Genomic DNA, 11,630 nt, shown 5'->3' on the forward strand with positions numbered 1-11,630 from the left:
CATTGCACTCCAGCCTGGGCAACAAGAACAAAACTCCTTCTCAAAAAAAAAAAAAAAAAAGATATCAATTATTCTCGAATTGATCTATGGATTCAATGCAATTGTAGTCATAATCCCAGCGGTCTTTGTTTATAGACACTGACAAGCAGGCTGGGCATGGTGACTCATGCTGTAATCCCAGCATTTTGGGAGACCGAGGTGGGCAGAATATGTGAGGTCAGGAGTTCGAGAGCAGCCTGGCCAACATGGTGAGACCCCCATTTCTACTAAAAATACAAAAGTAAGCAGGCATGGTGGTGCACGCCTGTAATCCCAGCTACTCGGGAGGCTGAGGCAGGAGAATGGCTTGAACCCAGAAGGCAGATGTTGCAGTGAGCTGAGATCAAGCCCCTGCACTCCAGCCTGGGGGGTTAAAGCAAAACTCCATGAATAAAAGAAAGAAAGAGAGAAAGAGAGAGAAAGGAAGAAAGAAAGGAGGGAGGGAGTGAGGGAAGGAAGGAAGGAAAGAAGGAAGGAAACTGACAAGCAAATTCTAAAGTCTTATGGAAATACAAAGGATTGTCATAAAATTTTGAAAAAGAACAAAGTTTGGTGGATTTATACTACATGATTTTAAGGATTCTTATGTTTTCTCATGCAAGGCATATTAGTGAATAGCACTAATAGCTACCATATTATCACATAGGATTGTTGTGAGAATTTTTTAAGTTACTATAGTTAAGGCACTAAACCAGTCTAAGTTATATAGTGACCACAATATAAATGCAAAGTATTTGAATTTGCACTTTTTTGAGGACTAGTGAGATTGACCTTTGCTTATTGGCCATTTGAGTTTTCTTTTCTGGGAAGCTCTTCAAGTCTTTTGTCTATTTTTCTCTTGGATTGCTTATATTTTTCTCAATTCTTCATATATTCAAGGTACTGATACTTGTCAGTTCATATATGTTGCACATTATGCCCTTTAGTTTTAAGCTTTTCTTTTCACTCTTGTTAATGGTGTCTTTTGTTGAGTGGAAGCTCCTATTATTCATTTACATAAAGGTATCCTTTCTCTTTTTGTCATTTGTGCAGTGGTAATTGGTACCCTTATCTTGCTTCTAATCTTACGAGGAATGCTTTCAAATTAAGGGTGATGTTTGCTATAGGTATTTTCAGGATGCTCTGCATGAGGGTGAAGAAATTCCCTTCTATTTCCACATTGCTAAGAGTTGTTTTGTTTTTTTGTTTTGAGACAGAGTCTTGCTCTGTCATCCAGGCTGGAATGCAGTGGCGCAATCTTGGCTCATTGCAACCTCCACCTCCTGGGTTCAAGTGATTCTCCTGCCTCAGCCTCCCTAGTAGTTGAGATTACAGATGCGTGCCACCACGCCCGGCTAACTTTTGTATTTTTAGTAGAGACAGGGTTTTGCCATGTTGGCTGGTCTTGAACTCTTGACTTCGGGTGATCTCCCTTCCTTGGCCCCTCAAAGTGCTGGGATTACAGATGTGAGCCACCGCACCCAGCCTCTTGCTTGGTTTTGTGTCAAAGTTATGCTTGCTTAATGAAATGAGACAGGCTTGTTTCTCCTTTTTCTATACTCTAGAAAGTTTTATAAAACATAATTAGTTGTTCTTTAAACATTTGGGAAAATTCATCAATAAAACCATCCAGACCTGGTATTTTCTTCGTAGGAGAATGTTTGCTGTACTGATTCAATGTCTTTTTTAGTTGTTTTTGTTTTAAGACAGAGTCTCCCTCTGTAGCCCAGGCTGGAGTGCAATGGGTGATCTCGGCTCACTGCAACTTCCGCCTCCTGGATCCCAGTTCGAGTAATTATCCTGTCTCGGCCTCCTGAGTAGCTGGGATTATAGGCACGAGCCACCATGCCTAGCTAATTTTTGTGTTTTTAGTAGAAACGGTGTTTCACCATGTTGGCCAGGTTGGTCTTGAACTCCTGACCTGGTGATCTGCCTGCCTTGGCCTCCCAAAGTGCTGGGATTACAGGCATGAGCCACCTTGCCCGACCACTGATTCAGTTTCTTAATGATCATAAGATTATGGTTTTCTATCTTCTGTAACCAGTTTTGATAACATATTTTTCTAAGATTGTATCATTTCATTTTAGTTTTCAGGAAGTTGTTTATAATGTTCTTTTATAAGCCATGTGATTTCTGTTCTATCTGTAAATACATTTTATCATTCTTAATATTGGTTTTTTGCCTCTTTTTTTGCCTTGAATTTTATTGACAAATTTATCAATGCTGTGAATTTTTTCAAAAAAAAAAGTCTGACTTTATTGATTTTCTCTATTTTATGTCTTCTCCGCCCTTAATTTCCATCTTTATCTTTAATATTTTCTTATTTCTATTTAATTTTGTTTGTTCTGTTTCATTTTTGAGACCTAGTCTTGTCGATGCCCAGGCTGGAGTGCAGTGGCATGATCACAGCTCAATGGAACTCCTGGGCTCAATAGATCCTCCTGCCCCAACCTTTTGAATAGCTGGGACTACAGGCTCTTGCCTGTAACACTCAACTAATTTAAAAAATTTTTTTGTAGCAACTGGATCTTGCTATGTTGCCCAGGATGGTCTCAAACTCCTGGCCTCAGGTGATCCTCCCACCTCAGCCTCCAGAATAGCTAAGACTACACCTGCAAGCCACTGCACACGGCTTATGTCTTTTCTTTTTTTCTTTCTCTCTCTTTTTTTTTGAGACAGGGTCTCACTCTGTTGCCCAGGCTGGAGTGCAGTGGTATAATCTCAGCTCACTGCAGCCTCAACTTCTTAGGCTCAGTGATCCCCCAGCCTCAGCCTGCCAACTAGTTGGGACTGCAGGCGCATGCCACCATGTGTGGCTAAGTTTTGTATTGTTTTGATGGAGATAGGGTATCACCATGTTGCCCAGACTGGTCTGGAACTCCTGAACTCAAGCAGTCTGCCCACCCGGCCTCCCAAGGTGCTGGGATTACAGTGTGAGCTACCATGCCCAGCCTCATGTCTTTTCTGTATTTATTTGTAGCTACTCTATTGCCTACTATTGGATTTTTTTTTTTTGTTTAGATTTTTTAAAACATTTACTTATTTGGAATACATATATATTTTAAATAACCTCACAATTTTTTCTTTTTTGAGAGGGATTCTTGCTCTTGTCATCCAGGCTGGAGTGCAATGGCATGATCTTGACTCACTGCAACCTCCAGGGTTCAAGCGATTCTCCTGCCTCAGCCTCCTGAGTAGCTGGGATTACAGGTATGCGCCACCATGCCCAGCTAATTTTTGTATTTTTAGTAGAGATGGGGTTTCACCATGTTGGCCAGGCTGGTCTTGATCTTTTGACCTTATGATCCCCCACCTTGGCCTCCCAAAGTGCTGGGATTACAGGCATGAGCCACTGCACCCAGCCCAGAGATATGATGTGTGTGTGTGTGTGTGTGTGTGTGTGTGTGTGTGTGTGTATCAAAGTCTAAAGCTAATATCTTTAGCATCATCTTTAGCATCATCTTTAGCATCATCTTGAATGTCACAAGAATCCTAGAACAATTTAACTGTTATATCCCCTGAATATACTTGATACTTTTGTCATGTACATGCCTCTCTTTTTTAAACTCTTGAAACATTATTATGTGTTTGATGTTTGTTTAGAGTTACCCAAGTACTTACACTTTCCTCCCTCATCATTCCTTCTTGAATATCATCCTTCCATGTAGAATCACTTTCACTCTGCTTGAAATATATTATTTTTATTATTTTGAGATGGAGTCTTGTTCTGTTGCCCAGGCTGGAGTGTGGTGGTGAGATCTTGGCTCACTGCAACCTCCGCCTCCTGGGTTCAAGCAATTCTCCTGCCTCAGCCTCCTGAGCAGCTGGGATTACAGGCGTGCGCCACAACACCTGGCTAATTTTTGTATTTTTAGTAGAGACGAGGTTTCGCCATATTGGTCAGGCTGGTCTTGAACTTCTGACCTCGTGATCCACCCACCTTGGCCTCCCAAAGTGCTAGGATTACAGGCATAAGCCACCGTGCCTGGCTGAAATATATTCTTTAAAAATCCAGGCCAAAGCTGGGCACAGTGTCTCACACCTGTAATCCCAGCACTTTGGGAGGCCAAGGTGGGGCAGATCACCTGAGGTTAGGAGTTCGAAACCAGCCTGGTCAACATGGTGAAACTCCATGTCTACTAAAAATACAAAAATTAGCCAGGCGTGGTGGCATACACCTGTAATCCCTGCTACTCGGGAGGCTGAGACACAAGAATCGCTTAAACCTGGGAGGCAGAGGTTGCAGTGAGCTGAGATTGAGCACTCCAGCCTAGGGGACAGAGTGAGACTACTTCTCAAAAAACAAACAAATAACAAAAAAAAACGGCCAGGTGTGGTGGCTCAGGCCTATAATCCCAACACTTAGGGAGGCTGAGACAGGTGGATCATCTGAGGTCAGGAGTTCAAGACCAGCCTGGCTAACATGGCAAAACCTGTCTCTACTAAAAATACAAAAATTAGCCAGGTGTGGTGGCGCATGCCTGTATCCCAGCTACTTGGAAGGCTGAGGCAGGAGAATCGCTTGAGCTTGGGAGACAGAGGTTGTGGTGAGCTAAGATCACACCACTGCACTCCAGCCTGGGAGAAAGAGTGAAACCCTGTCTCAAAAATAAATAAATAAATAACCCATTTACTGAGAATCTTTTTGGATGCAAAGTCATCCCCCCTTTTAAACGTTTTTACTCTGAAATCATTTTTTAAACTTTCATTTTGAAATAATTTCAGATTTAACAGAAGAGTTGCAAAGGCAGTACAGAAAGGTTCTGTGTACCCCTTACTTAGCTTTTGGGAAGAATGGGACAGGTGACGTGTCCTTCTCATCACATCATATCAGAGCCTACGTGATATTAACCTCAATGGTTTAGTTAAGCAGATTTCTCCACAAGTTGTTCTTTTCCGTTGTTTTGTTAGATGCTGGTCACCAAATCCTGCGTAAGGGAAACAGGAAGCCCCACCTCCGGGAAGGAATAGTGTCAAAGAATTTGTGGACACAATATTAAAAATGTCGCGGACTCATGAAATAAATTATCCTTGTGGGGAGAGGGGTATGCATGGAGGCAAGGCTTGCAGAGAGGAGGAGTGTTATGAAACTTTCCTCCAACATGTAAATTGTCCTGGTCCTGTCACTCTCATAGCAACCGTCTTTGACGTCCTGTCACCTGTGGGGGAAAGCCTAGGTTGCTCAGTAGACCTACAAAGCTCACCTGCCTGCCCCATTTTCTGCCCTTTTCAACTACCTGCAATGCCTCAGATATGCTGCTTTTTCATATCCGCCTGATTCTGCATGTCCGGTTCCACTCGGATGGGAAAGGTTGCGTCTCTCTGGAGCGGGTGGCGATTACATAATTGTTTCCACTTGACCATAATGGTCCATGCTACCCTTCTAAATGAGCAGCTAGCTGCTGTTAGGTGACTGAGTACACAGTAAGATCAACGAATCCTGAGAAGATGAACCCCAGTCCTTTCCTTTTTTCAGTGTGGACTGATTTTTTAGGTTAGAGGTAATATTATTCCGGAGTCCTGTGACATGTATAACATTCGGTAAGTCCATGGATGGCAGTGCTACAGCAGCCGAAGAAAACAAATGTCAAGTAAGCACTTGTGTCCCTCCTTATGAGCGTCGATTGTCACCCCCTTCAGGACTGAAGAGGTCCCGTGTTATGTAATCAACCTACCACGTAACAGCTGATACCCGGAAGTGATACCACACTGGGGACTCAAGACTGGTGGCTGCTGCTGGCATGCTGGGCCGAAGCATGGTCATGAACCCGTGATAGCCAAGGCTGGCTTTGGTGAAGGGAAGTTCACGATGACGAGGTTTTGCACAGCTCCTGCTTTGCCACCACTGCCACTTTATTCATGAGTCATTGAGCGAGCACTGAAGTGGTGGGAGAAGGAAGCTGGCTTCAGTCATCTTGCCAACCTGGTTATTAGGAGCCTTCTTCTTAGGGCTGTTGGTGAGCATATGTACCTGGGCACAGAGTTTTGCATACTACTGGCCCGGTCTGAGAGGTCTGTCCTCAAACCTCCTCCCCAAAGCAGCTACCCTCCAAATCAAGGTCATTCTAAGTCACCGATCATTCAGTCCAGCCACCAGCCTTTACCTGTGAATTGAGGTAGGTTCTCAATTCAGGCTAATCTCTTCTTGATGAGGTCGACAAGGAGATGTGCTGCTTAATGTTCTATCTGCCTGGAAGATTTTTCTGCTTCACTGTCCTTCAGAACAACTTCGATTGACTGATTGATTGATTGATTGATTGAGACGGAGTTTTGCTCTTGTTGCCCAGGCTGGAAGGCAATGGTGCCGTCTCTGATCACTGTAGCCTCTGCCTTCCAGGTTCAAGCGATTCTCCTGCCTCACCCTCCTGAGTAGCTGGGATTACAGGCATGTACCACCATGCCCAGCTTTGTATTTTTAGTAGAGATGGGGTTTTGCCATGTTGGCCAGGCTGGTCTCCAACTCCTGACCTCAGGTGATTTGCCCACCTCGACCTCCCAAAGTGCTGGGATTACAGGCGTGAGCCACCGTGCCCAGCCCCAGGACAACTTCTTAGTGAGGCTACAGCACCACAAACTCCATTGGTAAGACAGGCTCAAAATAGTTTCTCCTCACTCAGTTGGATTTAGTGAAGAATTCCTCATAAGGACACAGTAGTGTCCACAGTTAAGCAGGGGCCAGAGTGCACTGTGAGTAGACACACTGCAAATATGATCCATCTGGGGTTTTTTTGTTTTTTTTTTGGTCCAGGGCATGGAGTCTCACTCTGCCACCCAGGCTGGAGTATAGTGACACGATCTCGGCTCACTGCAACCTCTGCCTCCCAGGTTCAAGCAATGCTCCTGCCACAGCCTCCCAAGTAGCAGGGATTACAGGCACGCTCAAACACGCCTAGCTAATTTTTGTATTTTTAGTAGAGACAGGGTATGGCCATGTTGACCAGGCTGATCTCAACCCCCTGACTCCAGGTGATCCATCTGCCTTGGCCTCCCAAAGTGTTAGGATTACAGGCGTGAGCTACCGCACTGAGCCCTTGATCCATCTGTTTTTGAAGCAGTTGTCTTCCAGGGCTCGTTCCTTGTTACACATACCTGTTCCTTTGGATGATGTAGTACCAGTGAGCAGCAGCAATGCAGTGATTGGATCAGCTGACACCTGGTCCATGAAGGCAGCTCAGCTTACCTGGTGCCTTGGTGGCTAATGGCTAGATGTTCAACTTCTACAAAAGCCCAGTGGCAAGGCAAGAGCTGTTTCTCAAAAAAAAAAAAAAAATGCTGGCCGGGCGCGGTGGCTCACGCCTATAATCCCAGCACTTTGGGAGGCCGAGGTGGGTGGATCAGGAGGTCAAGAGGTCGAGAACATCCTGGTCAACATGGTGAAACCCAGTCTCTACTAAAAATACAAAAATTAGCTGGGCATGGTGGCATGTGCCTGTAGTCCCAGCTACTTGGGAGGCTGAGGCAGGAGAATTGCTTGAACCCAGGAGGCAGAGGTTGAAGTGAGCTGAGATCGCACCATTGCACTCCAGCCTGGGTAACAAGAGCAAAACTCCATCTCAAAAAAAAAAAATGCTGACCTGATTTAAGAAGCTAAGGCATTTCCCGTGAGCTTCCACATTACGTGGTACTGGAGTTCCACGGTGTGTCCTGATCTACCCCAGATGCACTGATGAAGCAAGGCTGGGGGTGGAGGTCACTGGCAGCACGTACCTGGTCTCCATCCAGGCTTAGGTAGAGACCTCCCTGCAGCACAGCATGGTTTCAGCACACAAGGCTCTTCAAGACCTGGCGTTGTTGCCTCTAGAGATTCGCCTCGTGCACTCTGTCACATCCGCCCTTCCTCTAACCATACAGAACTACCTGAGTACTTAAAAATGGACTGTAGAGGACGATTGAAATTCCTCAAGGAAAAAATTGTTTGTTTGTTTGTTTGTTTTTTCTTTGAGACAGAGTTTCGCTCTTGTTACCCAGGCTGGAGTGCAATGGCGCGATCTCGGCTCACCGCAACCTCCGCCTCCCGGGTTCAGGCAATTCTCCTGCCTCAGCCTCCTGAGTAGCTGGGATTACAGGCACGCGCCACCATGCCCAGATAATGTTTTGTATTAGTAGAGACGGGGTTTCACCATGTTGACCAGGATGGTCTCGATCTCTTGACCTCGTGATCCACCAGCCTTGGCCTCCCAAAGTGCTGGGATTACAGGCGTGAGCCACCGTGCCCGGCCCGGAAAAAATTGTTTTAAAGTAGTCCGCCCTTTTTCCTTCCCTGGTCGTCTCAGGATTGCCCACCCTCATGAATGACACGGGAACTATCCGAATTAGAAAGTTCATGACTAACCGACAGCGTCAGAGGAAATAGATGTTCATTGACGTCCTTCACCCCAGGAAGGCCACAGTGACTAAGGCAGATATTCAATGCTGGGCGCAGTGGCTCATGCTGATAATCCCAGTACTTTGGGAGGCTGAGGTGGATGGATCACTTGAGATCAGGAGTTCGAGACCAGCTTTACCAACGTGGTGAAACCCCGTCTCTACTAAAGATACAAAAATTACCCGGGTGTCTTGGCAGGCACCCATAATTCCGCTGCTTGGGAGGCTGAGGCATGAGAATCACTTGGACCCGGGAGGTAGTGGTTTCAGTGAGCCAAGATCGCACCGCTGCACTCCAGCCTGGGCAACAGAGTAAGACCCTGTCTCAAACATATACATACATACACACACCCCTGTACACACTCGCGTTAATAAATAAAACATTGCTAGTACCTTTAATGGTCTTCCTCCAGCCGCATTTCCCTCTGTGTTCCCTTCGCCAACTTTCAGGTATTTCCCAGGCTGGTCTCAAACTCCTGGGCTCAAGCAATCCTCCCACCTCAGCCTCACTAAGTGCAGGGAATACAGATGTGAGCCACCACACCTGGCCCCCATAGACTTATACTATAAAACCTTTTTATTTTGAAATGACTTCAACATGTGGGAAAGTTATAAGACTAATTTAGAGAATTTTTTGTGTATCTTTTATCCAGAGATTTTTTTTTAATTTGTCTATTTGTCATAATTCTCTCTCTCTCTGTATACATATATATGTATGTGTATGTATATTATATTCAGTTACATGTTTTATATTGTTTTATGCACATATATACACATACTTTTATGTATGTATATATTAATGTATAATAATTTGATGTAAACATGTATATATTCCTTTTGTGTTGATTTTTACTCTCTCTGTGGTAAATTGCACACATCATGCCTCTCACTTTAGAGTTTCTTCCTTATAACAAAGATATTGGTGAGGCACAGTGGCTCACTCCTACAATCCCAACATTTTGGAGGCCAAGGCAGGAGGATCGCTTGAGGCTTGGAGCTCAAGACAGCCTGGGCAACATAGGAGACCCCATCTCTACAAAAAAATAAAAAATAAAAATTAGCCAGGCGTTGTGGTGCACACCTGCCTTCCCTAGCTACCTGGGAGGCTGAGATGGGAGGATCACTTGTTCCCAGGAGGCTGAATGATCTCCAGTGAGCAATGAGCCAGGATCAAGCCACTGAACTCCAGCCTGGGTAACAGAGTGAAACCCTGTCTTAAAAAAAGAAAAAAACCACAAAGATATTTTCTTACCTAACCATAGTACAGTTATGAAGTTCAGGAAACTTAACATTAACACAATACTTTTTTTTCTGAGACAGCGTCTCACTCTGTCTCCCAGGCTGGAGTGCATTGGCACAATCTCAGCTCGCTGCAACCTCCACCTCCCGGATTCAAGCGATTCTCCTGCCTCAGCCTCCTGAGTAGCTGGGACTACAGGTGTGTACCACCACACCTCACTAGTTTTTGTATTTTTTTTATTTTTTATTTTTTTGAGACAGAGTTTCACTCTTATCACCCAGCCTGGAGTGCAATGGTGTGATCTCGGCTCACCGCAACCTCTGCCTCCTGGATTCAAGCAATTCTCCTGCCTCAGCCTCCTGAGTAGCTGGGACTACAGGCATGTGCCACCATGCCCAGCTAATTTTTGTATTTTTAGTAGAGACAGGGTTTCACCATGTTGACCAGGATGGTCTTGATCTCTTGACCTTGTGATCCACCCACCTCGGCCTCCCAAAGTGCTGGGATTATAGATGTGAGCCACCACACCCGGCCAGTTTTTGTATTTTTAATAGAGACAGAGTGTCAGTACGTTGGCCAGGATGGTCTCAATCTCTTGCCCTCGTGATCCACCTGCCTCGGCCTGGCATGAGCCACCTCACCCAGCAATACTTTAATCTTATCTATAATCCACATTCTCATTTTGTTACTTGTCCCAAATATATCCTCTAAGACATTTTTCTCTCCAAGATCTAGTCCAGGATCACATGTGGCATGTCCCTAATCTGGCAAATTTCCCCAACTATTGTTTGTCCTTCAGGATACTAGCGATTTTGAAGAATACAGACCATTTATGTTTCAGAAAAGTTTGCAATTTCTTTTCTGTTTCCTCATGTTAGATTCCAGTTATTCATTCCCAGACAGAATACTACAAAAGTGATATTATATCTTTCTTGGAGTATTATTTCTGGAGGTGTGTGACTTCAACTTGCCCCTTACTGAAGTTATTTTTTTAAAAAACAACTTTCTGAATTATAAGTCATATACCATAACATTTACTCATTTAAAACCTACAACTCAATGCTTTTCACTAAGTTCTCAGGGTGGTGCAGTTATCACCCCAGTCTAACTGTAAATATTTTCATCCTCCTAAAAAGAACCATGCCCATCAACTGATGCTCTCTATCTCCCTTTTACTCCTCCAGCCTCCACACCCAGCTCTTAACAAACATTTATCTAATTTTACCTCTCTAGATTTGCCTATTCTGGACATTTCATATAAATTGAATTATACAATGTGTGTTTTTGTGACTTATTTCTTTCACTTAGCATAATGATTCCAAAGTTCATTTGTGGGCTGGGCATGATGGCTCATGCCTGTAATCCCAGTACTTTGGGAGGCCAAGGCGGGAGATCACTTGAGATCAAGAGTTCAAGAACAGCCTGGCCAACGTGGTGAAACCTCGTCTCTACTAAAAATACAAAAATTAGCTGTGTGTGATGGCACACGCCTGTAGTCGCAGCTACTCGAGAGACTGAGGCAGGAGAATCACTTGAACCCAGGAGGCAGAGGCTGCAATGTGCCGAGATCACGCCATGGAAATTCAACCTGGGCAATAAGAGCAAAACTCCATCTCAAAAAAAAAAAGTTCATTTGTGTTGTAGCATGTAGCATGTATCAGTACTTTATTTCTTTTTTTTTTTTTCTCTTTTGAGATGGAGTCTCTGTTGCCCAGACTGGAGTACAGTGGTGGGCAATCAAAGCTCACTTCGGCCTCAACCTCCTGGGCTTACGTAATTCTCACACCTCAGCTTTCCAAGTAGCTGTACCAACACACCTGGCTCACTTTTTTTTTGGACAGAGTTTTGCTCTTGTCCAGGCTGGAGTGCAGTGGTGCAATCTCAGCTCACTGCAAGCCCCGCCTCCTGGGTTCAAGTGATTCTCCTGCCTCAGCCTCCCAAGTAGCTGGGATTATAGGCATGTACCACCATGCCTGGCTAATTTTGTATTTCTGGTAGAGACGGGGTT

Source organism: Aotus nancymaae, unplaced genomic scaffold (genome assembly GCF_030222135.1).
Source record: "Aotus nancymaae isolate 86718 unplaced genomic scaffold, 86718_ANA_hifiasm-v0.15.2.pri h1tg000097l, whole genome shotgun sequence".
In the NCBI taxonomy this organism is placed as follows: domain Eukaryota; kingdom Metazoa; phylum Chordata; class Mammalia; order Primates; family Aotidae; genus Aotus; species Aotus nancymaae.